We start from the raw sequence: 16,202 nt of genomic DNA, 5'->3' as shown, positions 1-16,202 counted from the left end.
GAAAAATTACAACTCACTTTACATGTTCAGATCTCCATTAAGCCCATTCCTAGTTCATTGATTAGTCTTCATCATATTCTCCATCTCTAATCTGCTCGGCAACACCTCAAGCAATCTCACTCTAACCAACTTCTCATTTTTATCTACAAATCTTGTTCTTTCACAAATTCTCTCAAGTTCGCCAGCCAACCTGTCATCTCTTATGTCTCTTTAAATAGATAGGTTTAATCTTTGCCACTTAAACATTATCGTAGAACTTAGGGTTTGATTAGATTCACTAAATCTGTTCATCATTTCTCTTTCTTCTTCTTTCCTTGAAATATCTCATTAAATCCTCATCTTAGCTTATTCATCAAGCTTAATCATGTATTAAATATGTCAGCTCATCAATCCTCGTCTTCAACATGCTTTGACTATTCCATAAATCCAATTGTGTAATGTTAGGATTAACCACAAACTAAAATAATAATTACATGCAAATATAACAATATCAAAAAATAATAAAACACATAGAAGAGAACACGAGACATAACAATTTACCACTAATGAGATGTGCTATTAATAAAATTGTAGGATTGTAAATGAACTGGGTTTTTTTTTCCTCCTTATCAGTGGATGTAAGCTTTATTTCCATTATTTGCAGTGTTATCTAATTCCTTATGCTCTATATAAGTTAGTTTATGTGCATCTTCATGGTTGTGTGGTAAGTTCGATATTTAATAATGTAGGCTACTAAGTAAGAAGCAAACTGTTATTGTGAAACCTCAGTAACTTAGGCAATCACAACATTGCTAAGTTGATTTTCTTTTTTCTTCTTATGTAGTATGCATTATTAGTTAGTCTTGCATTGTTGCATCTTTCATTCAATAAATTAAATAAGCTACGTTTGGGTATCAAAGGAACTTAAGGTGACTCAAGTGCATTCATAGTTGTGGAGCTTTGTGAGCCATCATATGAGATTCACCTATATTGTTTGAGAGCTTCAGAGAATCTAGTCATACCTCTTCTGCTCTCTGGTTAAGAGCATGCCCTTAAATTATGTTGATCTACTAAAAAAAACATTCATTGCAAATATTTTCATACAAGGGAGTTGTACCTTTCAATTTAGGGGTCCTTGATAGAATAGCTATATAGATCCATTATGTTACTAACAAATTTTTCTTTCACCATATTGGGCATATCAAGAGTCAGGGCATAAACCAAATCAAGGAAGACAAGTTGTTAACCAAAAATGATCAATATTAAAATAAAATAAAATAAAAAATCCTTAGGAAGAAGATAGTTTCTCCACTTCTTCAATGCCTGAACTATAGCATAAACTTCCTGATCATAAAAATAATATTTTCTTTTTGCATCATTTAACTTCTCACTAAAATAAGCAGCAGGTCTACTTTCTTGGCTCAAAACAATTCCTATTTCAGTAACACTAGCATCACAGTGTACTTGAAACACCTTGTTAAAATTTGGAAGTGCTAAAATAGGTTGCTTTGTATTTTTTATTTCAACACATTAGAACTTTTATCTACTCCTACAATCCACTTAAAATCTTTCCTATTTTGTCTCATTGTTTCAGTCAAAGGCTCATAAATACTGCTAAAACCTCTGATAAACTTTTTGTAAAAACTAGGCAGTCCATGAAAAGATCTTATCTCAGTCACACTCCTTGGAGTAGGTCATTCAAGGATAGCCTTCACTTTCTCATGGTCCATTTTTAAACCTTCTGTTGATACTACAGATTCCAAGTATACCAACTCCTTCTTCACAAAACTACACTTATTTAGATTTATTAGTAGCTTTTCTTCCCTCAACTTATCAAACACCTTCTGAATATGTGTCATATTCTCCTCTAACATCTTTCTAAAGATCAAAATATCATTTAGGTAAGAAATGATAAACTTACCCAAAAACTCCTTCAACACCTTATTCATGAGCCTCATGAAAGTACTTGGTGCATTAGTTAGCCCAAAAGGTATGACTAACCATATGTACAATCTGTCCCTTGTCCTGGAGGGATAATTCCACTCATCTCCTTCCATGATGGAAATATGATGGTACCCACTCTTTAGATCTATCTTTGTGAAATACATAGCTCCACTCAAATAGTCTATAGTATCATCCATCCTTGGCAATGTAAATATGTACTTTATTGTGATCTTCTTGATAGCCCATGAATTTGTGCACATCTTTCATTCTCCATTCTTCTTTGGTGTTGATATTGTTGGTACAACATATGGACTTAGACCCTCTCAGATCAACACCTTTTGTAATAGCTTATGAACTTGTCTATTTAATTCTCCAATTTTTGTTTGTGTCATTATGTGCACTACCTTGTTTGGAAAATGGGCTCCTAGAATCAAATCTGTCCGGTGAATGGTCTTCCTCATTGGGGGTAATCCATCAGGTACATTATCTAATACAATGTCAAAAAACTCTCCCAATAAATTTGCAACTTCTACAACTATCTCCTCTACTTCTTATTTACCATCTTTTGGAATTACAACAAAACACATATGCTCATGCTTCATACCTTGGAGAAACACCTTTCCATCAACAAAACATATTTTGGAAGCACTACATACCTTTTCTTTTTCTCCTTCAATGACTTCAACTTATGTTTCACTCCATCTTTTGTCAAGTGTAGGTATTTGCTCACTTATCATGTACACCATGTGTGTCAAACTGCCACGACCTACCCAACAAATATGACATATGTCCATAGGTATGATATCACACAACACCTCATCCTAGTAGCTTTCAATCTTGAACTCCACTAAGCATTGCTCATTGAGCATGACCTTGTGGTCATCTTGCACCTAGGCAATACGGTTTGGATATGGGTGTTTCTACCTCTTGAGATTTAACTCTGTGACCATCTTTTCTGACACTAGATTGTAAGTGCTTCTACCATCAATGATCACATCACAACACTTATCTTTACATTTGTACCTTGTGTAAAAAAAATTCCTCCTTTGATAAGGTTCATTCTCACCACTCAACAAGACTCTTCGATTAACTAGGACTTCTCCTCTTTCAACATCTTCAGAATATGATGATTTGGCATCTTCATCAACATCCACAATTTTATCCTGGCCTTCATTTCTTCTATATATTCTTCCTTGGCATTGGGAACATTCAAATGATATATGCCCTTCTTCTTTTTAGAGAAAACATTTTGCACAAAAACCTCCTCTTCCAACTCCTTGCCCTCTTCCTCTTCCTCTTCCTCTTTCTCTCTGATCTCTATTGTTCAAAGCTAGAGTTGTTATCGCATCAAAAGGTCAACCTATTAATGTCTGATATGACCACTAGACTTATAGAACACAAGAGGTAGTTAAGCCATGTAGCCAATCTCGAAGGGGAAGGTTGTCGATTAGTCCAAAAATTCCCCCCTTAGTGTTACCTGAGGGGATTTGAACTTGTGATTGAGCTCTAATACCACTTGTTAGAAGCCAAGGTTGTCATTGTACCAATAGATCAACTTATTAATGTTCGATACAACCACTGGACTTATAGAACACAGGAGGCAGTCGAGTCATGTCATGAATCCTAAAGGAGAAGACTATCGGTTAGTCTAACAGTTTTGGTCATGGAAATGATTGGAATTATTTCGCCTCTAGTTGTGACTACTACTTTTCATCTCGTCCTTATTCTTTTTTATCATCATTTTAGCCTCCATAACATCGTCCACTAGATCTTCCACTACGACCTCTTCCACTATTCTTGTTATCAAACTTCTTGTTTAGCTTTTCCTCAACTCTTATGGAAAATTGGTATGCCTCTTCGATACTTTTCATTTGAACTAAACTCATATCCTCCTAAATTATTGGCCTTAACCCATTGAGATAATGGAAAACTTTCTCCTTGTTGGCTTTCACATGGCCAGTTCTAATGAGAACTTGGTAGAACTCTTCAATATACTCTTGAACATATATTTTTGCTTACTTCAACCCTTGTACTTTCTTTAGTAGATGAAGCTCATAATCCATGAGAATGAATTGTTGCTTCAATTTAACTACCATCCAATCCCATCTAGTGATTTTGTTCTTTCCTTTTCTATTTCTCTCCAACTAAATATCCCGGCACCAGATTTTTGCATGTCCTTTCGATTTCGCCTTCGCAAAATTCACCCTATTAGGATCCTCAATATCTTCATACTCAAAGTATTCATCCAATTCATTGATCTAAGCGATCAACTCCTTTGGGTTAAGATTTTTCAAAAATGTGGGAACCTCAGACTTAGGTCTTTTTCCAATCTTGGAGATGGCCTTAAAAATTCTGCTCTTCTTTGAGGTTCAGAACCACCTCTTCTTCAACATTTTCTTCTTCTTCGCCTTCATCATCACTTTCATCTCTTACAAAAAGATTTATCCCTTTACGCATTTGATTTTCCAATGCTTGAATTTGAAATGTCCCCTTACTAATTTTATTTGATATTTAAAACCTCTAATAAGGTTTTTAAAATCAAACAACCAATATTTCAAAGATCCACCAATTTCTCAATAAAACCCAAATCGAGTATGCCCGAAATAGTGCCAAAAACTTCACAGCTTCACATATTATTAATAAATTTGAAAGTGGACATTTTTACAAAAATTTCACCAGCATAATGACCTAAAAAATGACATTTCTCAATCTGTATAGCATTTACACAACAGCTTCCAAACGGAGGACAAAAACAATGCTCATCGGGCTCCCAAAAATAACACAAAATAGCTTGAAAACACCACAAAAACACTAATAATCTATCACAGAAGTATAACCATGACCAAATACATATATTCATCTCTTTTTTAACATATAAATGTCTGAAATATAGCAGCAACCCAAACTGATAATAAATACTCAACCAAAAACACCAAACTCTTACAAAAACACACCCGAAAACCCACAAATTTGCACTGTTCAACACAAGGGAAAACTCTGCATGAGCTTGCACATGGAATGGCTTTAAAATCCCATCCTTAGCCTTCCTTTAAACCTGCAAACTCCCGTCCTTGGGTCTCCTTCTCCACAGGTTTGGCAGCCTCTGAAGAACAACAAAGCAATGAACAAAAATCAAGTTCTGGAATGAGCCCAAAATGTCTCCAAATCCCTTAAAAGAGGGCATAACCCTAACTCACGTCCAAGAGGGTTTAATAAAACATATTTTAATAATAATTTTCATTTATTAGTCCATTTGTTTCCAAAGATTAGCCCCTTTTGCTGAAACTTCACCTTTTTGGGCCTGCCTGCCTTAGCAGAGATTATTATTTTTAATTATTTGAAAAGGGCACATAATAGAATTTGTCTCTAAAGGGCTTTAAAACCCTCAAGTGTAACACATGCGACTCTTCCACCACACTCTTTTCATTGAGGTATTTTTATACTCCTGTGGAAACCCTAGTGTAAACTACCTCACAATTGGCGATATGTCTACACACTTAGCCTAAACGATGGTCCTAGTGCAATTGCCTCATAGTCAGCAATCTGTTTACCCACTTAGGAACTTTGATACAGCTTGATCAAGGGTGCTCCTTTTAATAACACAAAGACATAACTAAGACAAAGAAATAACAACAATTTTTGAGAATAAAATATGGGCTTCTAATTATCTCCACAAAAGAAAAATTACAAAAATTTGAAATATAATATGCAAACCCACATGAGTGCCTTACAATAATTTGCAACACAGAGCTGCAAAATATCACCCAGAGCTATCCTAGATAATGTATGAGCATTCATTCAATAGACATTTTTATACCACCTGCGAAGTTTCTAGACATCAAACCCTAACCCTTGAGACCAACTAACTCAAAATTTCCATATAGAGTCAACCTAATACACCTTTGACACTTATTTTGATAAGTTTGGTTGGCCCAACTTTGGAAGGGCACAACTTTCAAAATATTTCTTTGGTTGGCTATTATAACCACTTTTTAGAACCCTCTGCTTTAATCTACAAGTCTTGATTAGCGAAGGTGACCCCATTTCAAAGCATATTCGGGGCCTCTAAGGTCTTTAACGGTGAGCCTGAAGTTTTTATACTAAATTGTACACCAAATCTTATGTTATAAATCCATGAATACTCATAATATGGCACTCAGCCTCAACTGGTAGGCTAATATATCCAAGATAAACATCCACCTCTAAAATTAGGACATTTTGAGCTCGTATGACTTACTTAATATGTAGCAAGCCTCAAGAAACAATAACTCTATGCTAAGACAACCATTATTCAAGAAACAAAAAGGACAATTTTTGGGTGATGCAAGATTACTCTTACACCTAGGATACTCGTGCATTAGACACTTGCGGTAATTTGACAAGTGACCCCTTCACGTCTCAGGTGTTCAGAGAAAAGCCAAGACGACTAACCTCCTCCCTTGCTAGTCATGATGAATCTTCTACTAGCATACCTTTCCACTTGACCATGTACTCTTCATAAGTTTTTTTCCTTGTACTCTTGCCAATACAGTTGTCTAATATCTCTTCAATCTCTTTTCTAGTTGAACTAGTTGCTGGAATACTCCACTGCGCTTCTGCAACTTCATCTCCATCACCTCCTTCATAATACTCTATCAAATCTAAAATGTTAAATACTGGTGGAATATTCAATTCAACAGGAAACTCTGCTTCATAGGCATTTCTAGAATCATGTCACTTTACTATCTTGCATAGTCCAAACTTCTTCATTTTCAGTTTATTATATGTACCTACTAAAAAATGCTTCTTTCTCAAATGAACAATGACTTCATCTCCAATATGAAATTCCTTATACCTCCTTTTCATATCTACCTTAGCTTTACAATGTGTACTCATCTTGATAATGTGCTTCCTCACCTGCTCATGGATATTCTTCAAATGTTCAACAAATTCTTTTGCTTTAGCACTGCTTATTTAACCTTTATTCAATTGTTGCAATTCATAAGCATTTCTAGGACTATTCCCATATACAATTTGGAATGGTGATTTACAAGTACTCATGTTGATAAAATTAATGCATGCAAATTCTACCTTTGATAAAATTAGATCCCAACCCTTTGGTTTATCTCCAACGAAGCATCTCAACAAACTACCCAAACTCCAATTCACAACTTTTGTTTGTGCATCATCCTGTGGATGATGTGATGAACTGAACTTCAAATCTATCTTCAATTTCTTTCACAATTTTTGCTAGAAATACCTAACAAACTTGGTATCTCAATCTAAAACTTTACTCTTTGGAAAACCATGTAGTATTACCACTTCTTTGAAAAATAACTCTGCTACACGAACAACATCACTAGTCTTCTTGTAGGGAATGAAATGTGTCATCTTTGAAAATCTTTCAACCACCACAAATATTGAATCATGCCCTTGCTGGGTCCTTGGTAAACTAAGAACAAAATCCATGCTCACATCCTCTCGGGACTTCTTTGGTACAGGTAACGGCTGATACAACTCAGTATTTTCTTCATGCCTTTTGCCATCTAACATAATCTGCAATTCTTTACAAACTTCATCACATCTTGCTGCAAGTATGGCTAGTAATAATTCTTAGCAACCAAAGCAATGGTCTTATCTCTCCCAAAATGTCCATTTAATCCTCCACTATGCTTCTCCTTGGTGAGATTCTCTCTTGTAGAACTTCTAGAAATGCACGATTGACATCCTTTGAACAACATACCATCTTGGATAATGAAATCCAACCACTTTGTCCTTTCAAGTGTAACAAGTTTTGTACAAGCCTCCCAAGCTTCGCAAAAATCAAGATATGTTGGATATAAAGTCTTGAGTTCCTTGAACCCAACCACCTCAATCTGCTTCTCTATCAGCAAACATTGTCTTCTACTTTGAGCATCTTTAAATTTGTTAGACGTCCCACTATAGTAATTCAAAACAAATGTATAACTCTACAAACACTCAACCCACTTCAAATGCCTTTGGTTCAATTTCCCTCGACTATTCAAATATTGCAAAGATTTATAATTAGGATACAAAACAAACTCCTTAGGAAGAAGACGGTGTCTCTAGTTCTTCAATGCTTGAACTATAACATTAAATTTCTGATCATAAACATAATATTTTCTTTTGACGCCATTCAACTTCTCATTGAAATAAGAAACATGTCTACCTTATTGGCTCAAAACAACTCATATTGCAGTACCATTAGCATCACAATCTACTTGAAACACCTTGTTAAAATCTAGAAGCGCTAAAATAGGATGCTTTGTAACTTTCTATTTCAACATATTACAAATTTTATATGCTCCTACAATCCACTTAAAGTCTTTCCTATTTTGTCTCATTATTTCAGAAAAAGGCTCACAAATGCTATTAAAACCTCTAATAAGTTTTTTGTAAAAACTAGCCAGTCCATGAAAAGATCTTACCTCACTTGCACTCCTCGAAGTAGGTCATTCAAGGATTGCCTTCACTTTCTCATGGTCCATTTTCAAACCTTTTGTTGATATGACAAATCCCAAGTACACCAACTCCTCCTTCACAAAACTACACTTCTGTATAGTTATTAGCATATTTTCTTCCCTCAACTTATCAAACACCTCATGAATATGTGTCAAATTCTCTTCTAATGTCTTGCTAAAGATCAAAATATCATCTAGACAAATAATGACAAACTCCTTCAATACCTCTTTCATGAGCCTCATGAAAGTACTCAATACATTGGTTAGCCCAAAAGGCATGACTAACCACTCATACAATCCTTCCCTTGTCTTGAAGGCAATCTTCCACTCATCTCCTTCTCTGATGCTACCCACTCTTCAAATCCATGTTTGTGAAATACATAGCTCCACTCAAACAGTCCATAATATCATCCATTCTTGGAAATGAAAATCTATACTTTATTGTGATCTTGTTAATAGCATGTGAATCTGTGCACATCCTCCATTATCCATTCTTCTTTGGTGCTAATATTACTAGTACAACACATGGACTTAGACTCTCTTAGACTCAATCCCTTCTTCTACAACTCATGAACTTGTCTATTTAATTTTTCACTTTTTGTTGTTGTCACTTTGTGTGTTGCCTTGTTTGACAACCTAGCTCCTAGAATCAAATCCATTCGGTGACTGATTTTCCTCACTAGGGTTAATCCACTAGGTACATTATCTGACTCAATATTAGGAAACTCTCCCAATAAATTTTCAACTTCTACAGGTATCTCCTCTACTTCTTCTTTACCATCTTTCGGGATTACAACAAAATACATCTGCTTATGCTTTATGACTTTGAGAAAATCCATTCTATCAACAAAACATGTTCTAGTAGCACTACCTACCTTTTCTTCTTTCTCCTTCAACAACTTTGACCTATGGTTCACTCCATCCTTTGTTAGAGTGTATGTATTTTCTTGCCCATCATGTACAACATGTCTGTCAAACTGCCATGACATGTCCAACAACATATGATATATGTCCATATGTATGATATCACACAACAACTTATCCTGGTAGCTTCCAATCTTGAACTTCACTAAGCACTGCTCATTGACCATGACCTTGTGGTCATCCTGCACCTAGGCAATATGATATAGACACAAATTTTTATGCCTCTTGAGATTTAACTTCATGATCATCATCTTGTCTAATACTAGATTGTCAGTACTTCCACCATCAATGGTCACATCACAACACTTATCTTCACATTTGCACCTTGTGCGAAACAAATTTCTCCTTTGATTTAGGTTAATTCTCACCACTCAATAAGACTCTTTGATTAACTAGGACTTCTCCTCTTTCAACATCTTCATAATGCAATGATTTGGCATCTTCATCAACATGCGCAACTCTGGCCTAGCCTTTAGTTTTTCTATCTATTCTTCCTTGGCACTGGGAACATTCAAATGTTCTATGCCCTTCTTCTCCATGTGAAAACATTTGCCGCGAAAACCTCCTCTTCCAGCTCCTTGCCCTCTTCCTCTTCCTCTCTGATCTTTGTTGTTCTAGTCATGGAAGTGATTGTAATTATTTCCCCTCTAGTTCTGACTACTACTACTCGCCTCGTCCTTGTTCTTTTGATCATCATTTCGGCCTCCATAAGACCATCTACCAAATCTTCCATTGCAACCTCTTCTACTATTCTTGTTATCAAAATTTTTGTTTATCTTTTCCTAAACTCTTAGGGAAAAGTAGTATGCCTCTTGAATATTATTTATTCAAACTAGACTCAACTCCTCCTGAATGCTTGGCCTTAACCCATTAAGATAACAAAAAAATTCTCCTTGTCAACTTTTGGATGGCTCAATAGAACTCTTTAGTATAGTCTTGAACAAATCTTTTTGCTTGCTTCAACCCTTGCATTTTCTTTAGCAGATCAAGCTCATAAGCCATGGGAATGAATTGTCACTTCAATTTGACTACCATTTGGTGATTTTTTCCTCTCCTTTTCTATTTCTCTCCAACTGAATATCCTGCCACCAGATCTTTGCATGTCCCTTCAATTTCACCTTCAAAAACTTGACCCTATTAGGATCCTCAATATCTTCATACTCAAATTATTCCTCCAATTCATTGATCTAATTGATCAACTCATCTGGGTTAAGGTTTCTCAAAAATGCGAGAAACTCAAACTTAGGTCTTTTACTAATATTGGAGATGGCTTTAGAAAATCTTTCTTCCTGAGGGTTCATAACTGGCTCTTCTTCTTTGCCTTCATCATTGATTTTATCTCTTACAATAAGATTTATGCCTCTATGCATATGTTTTGTCAATGCTTGCATTTGTCTCTAAAGGATTCTAAAACCCTTAGGTGTAACACATGTGACTCTTCCACCACACTCTCTTCATGGAGGCATTTTTGCACTTTCACAGAAATCCTAGTGCAAATTGCCTCACAATTGGCGATCTATCTACATGCTCAGCCCAAACCATGGTCTTGGTGCAATCGCCTCACAGTCAGTGATCTATTTACACACTTAGGAACTCCTGCTCTGATACCACTTGATGAAGGGTGCTCCTCTTAATACCATAAACATATAATAGAAACAAAAAAAACAACAATTCATGAGAAAAAAACATGGGCTTTGTTGTCACTGAGGTTTGAACCCTTGTCCAAAGCCTATGCATGAGGACAACCTAGTGAAACATGAAAACAACCTCCAAGCTGTGGGACTTGAACTATGAGGTTGAGTCTCTGGAGAAGGTCGGCTTCCTCTTACTATCAGGGTGCACCTAACTACTCTTGGAGAGGAAAAGGGAGAAGGAGAACATGAAAGTGAATCTACCTAATCTAATCTAAAGAGGTGATGCACCAAAATAGAGTGTTCAGACCAATCTCTGCCGATATATGCACTATTGAACCATAATGAAACTAAGGACATACACATTCAGACTTGCTTTAATATAATAATCACATACAGATCAAAAGACCAAGATGAATGTCACAAGGAAAGAGAGATTCACTTATATTATCATTCATGGGCCAAGGAGATATAGTTATGCAGATCATAGATCTCTACAAAACATCAGTAAGAGGCAAAGAGTTCTTGCACTTTCATAACAATGGCTGAAAGATATAAGGCAGAAAATCATGCAGTTCAGAGGCACAGGGGAATTTACACTAAGAATCTGCAGAGCAATAACAGAGAAAACAGAGAAAGGTTGACCCCTTCAAATTTTTTAGAAGTTGCCTTTATAGCTCGGGCATAGCTGAGATGTCCTCCAACTGAAGTTACTCCCCAACCACTACATTAAAGTCCTACATAGAACAATCATGGGGATCCAGAAGAAAATCCGATCTGAATATAGCTTTTTGGTACCATGAAATCTGATTTTTAACTAAAATAGGGCCTCAAAAAGATAGAAATGACACCATAATTGTGCTTTGACCAGGTAGATAAGTTGGATTGGGGGGTAGAGTGTTCCTCTTTGTTTCATATTTACTCCAGGGTGGTTGGAATCGATCATAAGATCAGATTATGCAAAAAACTTCGGTATCCCCTGTTCCTAGTTCACAAACCAGTGTGGTCAGCAGGTCAACATAACCTTGGCACTGAAATGAGCCACATGGACCAACAATCTCTTTTCACTTTGCCACCCCACAAGGTCTTCCCGAGGTTCACTAATCTTTCTTTACTAATTGCGCCAATTCCTCAAACTCCAACTACGATGGTCACATTAACTGCCAACGCATCTAACCGTTATTGCCTCCACCAAACCCACTAGGACACATGTCACTGAGGTGCTATGTCGCTATGCATATCCTCCAAGCAATTTTCCATAGTGAGATAGCGCCCACTGTGGATTTAGACTGATCTGACGATCATGAAGACTCGCCATATTATTGCGCTATCTCCTTAAAAGAAACTTGAAAACCTAGGCCCACGAACCACTTGGCAACCACCTGTTATCTTCATCTTGGTGTAACCTGGCCCTACCGATCCATGTGGCACAATGGTGCTATGGGTAATATCCTCATAGTTTTCCATAGCGAGATAGCGTCCACCGTTGATTTTCCCTAGATCTATGGTGATCAACAAAAATGCACGACTGCACACCGAGTTGGCTGAGTGGACCAATGAAATATCACCGCTGTACTATGACCCACCTGACAATTGCCATCAAGGACGAGCCATAATATTACTTTGGAGAAGGGCATGCCCATGATGTCGTCTGTGCCACGCATTGTCGAGGCGCTATATCGCTATGGATAATTTCCTTGCAGTTTTCCATAGCGAGATAGCACCCACCATTGATCCAAACTGATCTGAGGGTGAGGAAATCTTCATGCATTCAAAAGGGGCATGGGTCTAGGTAACTGTTGACATCAACGAACTGCCCAGTTGGCGATGAATCAAAGCCTTGTTCCAAGCACAGTCATCCTTCCACGTTGCCAGAGGTCCCACCGTGTGCACTAAATTTCATCACTAATATCCAACGGGGCATGCTTGGGACTCACCTTGCTTCTGATGTCGCTGTAGTATCATTTTTCGTCCGGGCGCTATGTCGCTAACGGCGAGGAACACAAATTTTTTGATAGTGCTATAGCGCCCACCGTGGATCTATCAAAACTTAGCGCTGGAGAAACAACAAGGAAAGGGAGGACCCACCCGACACATGGCCAAAAGGCGCTATGTTCCTATGGAAAAACAACATGCAACTTCCCATAGCGAGATAGCGCCAATCGTTGATCTTCCTTAGATTTGACGATGGGGACTTGCGGGCCCGTAGAAATATTAAAATGCGCAAGGAAGAAATATCATAAGGTTAGCCTAAAGTATTTTGCGCCCTTTTGAATATTTGAATATTTAAAACTTGTGAACGTTACTACGTTGAATTCAAATGTGGTGATTCTGGCGGGAAGGCAAAAATGACCAACATGCTTCTTATTGTCACCGCAAATGCATAATTACAAAATTTTGAAATACAATATGCAAACCCACATGGGCACTTTCCTTTCAGTAATTTGCAACATAGAGCTATGAACTATCACCCAGAGTTGTCCTAGACAATGTACAAACATTCTTTAAATAGACATATTTACACCAACCGAGAAGTTTCTAGACCAATCTTATTAGATTTCCACAATCCATTAAACATATAATTTTTGCTTCTAGATTTGGTTGTGTTGGCTTTTTTTAGCATCAACATTTCATATCACACTCTGTGATCCATCATCAGGATGAGAGAATGCAAGAATGGAATAGTTCTAGATTTGATTGTGTTTGTTTTGTTTAGCATCAACGTTTCGGATCACACTCCGTGACCCATCATCAGGATGAGAGAATGCAAGAATGGAATCGTATATTCTTGCATTCTCTCATCCTGATGATGGGTCACGGAGTGTGATCCAAAACGTTGATGCTAAACAAAACAAACACAATCAAATCCATAAGCAAAAATTATAAGTTTCTAGACATCAAACCCTAACCCTTGAGACTAATTAACTTTAAAATTCCATATAGAATAGGCCTGATACACTTTTGACACTTATTTTGGAAATTTTGGTCAACCCTACTTCAGAAGGCCATAATTTTTGAACCGTTGCTCTAATTGGCTATTATAACCACTTTTCATAATCCTTGGCTTAAGATTTGCAAGGCTTTACACACAGAAGGTCAAATTGACCCCATTTCAAAGCTCATCTAGTGTCTCCAAGGGCTTCAACGGTGAGCTTGAAGTTTTTATACCAAAATTACACACCAAAAATACCTAATAAATCCACAAATACTTATCATATGGCACTAAGCCTTAATTGATAGGCTGATATATCCAAGATGAACATCCACCTCTGAAATTAGGACATTTCGAGCTTGTATGACTAATTTACTAAGTAGAAAATCTCTAGAAACAACAACTCTGCAGTAAGACAACCCTTATTCAATAAATAGAAAGGAAATATTTTTGGGTGATGCAAGATTGGTCTTACACCCACGATGGTCCTCTGTCACAACCTTGTGTAATGGACCCAAGAAGTTTAAAATAATAGGATCTAGTGCCTTTCACTTCTAACCTTTTGAATTTATCTTTATCAACATAGAATCTATCAAATTTGGAAAAGATTGTTTTATCCCCTAGTTAAAGATTGGACTCAGTATACAATATAGCTTTGTTGTTAGTCTTATTCCTATCCAAACTGCCAAAGAGCTTGTGTTTATTGATCTTTTTATACCAAAAGTATCTGTCTGCACCATTCTAGTCAAAATGACACCCTTTAACCTCATTTTAAGGGGGTTCAATCATATTAATGTCATTTCCAAAAATCCATGAATTGTTTCTTAGTTGGAACATCCATTTCCACAACTCAGTTCTTTCTATGTGGTCATTTTCTGCATATACATTATAAGTGCCAATCTTTTCATGACTATATCTAAAAATGATCCAAATTATTTAGATTAATCCGTGACAAGGAGGACATTCCCAATTGGTAATATGTTTGCTCCACTTAGGGCCAACTAAAATGACAACCCCACTTTTCCTTTATGGCGAGATGTGGTGAAGTATTTGAGATCTTTTGAGATGCATTTTAGGGATACATCTTGATAAAAATCAACAACTTTAATTTCTTGGAGAAGGATAACATCTTTTCCTCTATTCATCATAAGAAATCTTTTAATAATATATTTCCTATTAGGGGAATCAAGGGCCATGACATTCCATGACATACATTTCAAGTCCATAGGCAACCTTAAAAATCAATATCCATGAGTGTTATAAAAGCTCTTATAGAAGCTTGGGAGTTGTTTCCTTGGTATTTATTCCCTTTATTGTTATTAAAGGAGTCCTTCAATCCCCCTCTCTTCTTCTTAATCACAACCTCTTAGGGGTCCAAGTATTGAATAGGGGTTTCTAAAGTGTTTCTTAACCTTTTGATCCTTTCCCTCCCCTTCTTTTTTAGAGCATTAAAAATAAAAATGCTAGGTTCATCTTGAGTGGCATTGACGAGAACAATAATGATCTCATTAATATCTTCTTTACCTAATTTTAGTGCATGAAACATCTCTTAAGGAGCATCACTTGGCTCTACCTCTTGAATCTTAATGGTACCAGGGTTAGAAGAGACATAAAGGGGAAATGCAAAAATGAAATGCTTGCAAAGGGGAGGTGGGGGAGGAAGATTCAAGATGATCACAAGGGAGAAATTAGAGAGCTTTTTCTCTTTAGCATGCATATTTTGAAGGGCTTCCAAGCCATCACAAGAAACTACAATATTAGTATCGTTGTTTAAATTCTTAACCCTACCCAAAATCCTAGATTCGTTCTTAGTCACCTTGTGGACACTTCCAACCTTGCTACCATTCTTATCTAGGACTAAGGGTGAAATGACATGTTTTTCCAAAGATGCCTAGTCCATGGAGGTAGGATTGTGGGGTGAGGAACCTTCACCTTTGGAGGATCTGTTACTAATAAACATAGGATCAAGGACCCTTGTGATTTTTTCAATAGAAATTTTTTGAGCATTCTTAGTCCCGTGTTTAGGATGAGGATCATAGGGCTTCAAACCAATTTTTCAAGAGTTGGCCTTAAGTAGGTTTTGACCCCTAGGGAGAGTCTAGCTGGTGTACAAAGTGACAGGTTCACCTTTTCCGAGAAAGCAACTTTGAGGTGGTCAAGTTTTTTAGAAATGACCATAAAGTTTGATTGAAGATGTCTTAGAGGGGGTATGAGAAGCAAATTTAAAGGGCTATGTATTTGGAGTATTCTTGGCAAGATTATTAAGGTAAGAATTACCATTGCAAGTCTCTAATGATTTAGGGTTAGCAATAAGTTTCTTTTGATTAGTGG

The sequence above is a fragment of the Cupressus sempervirens genome, chromosome 5, assembly GCF_028749045.1.
Source record: "Cupressus sempervirens isolate cs-2001-9-10 chromosome 5, ASM2874904v1, whole genome shotgun sequence".
NCBI classification, from domain to species: domain Eukaryota; kingdom Viridiplantae; phylum Streptophyta; class Pinopsida; order Cupressales; family Cupressaceae; genus Cupressus; species Cupressus sempervirens.
The sequence above is the reverse complement of the archived record's forward strand: the minus strand, read 5'-3'. Positions refer to the sequence as shown.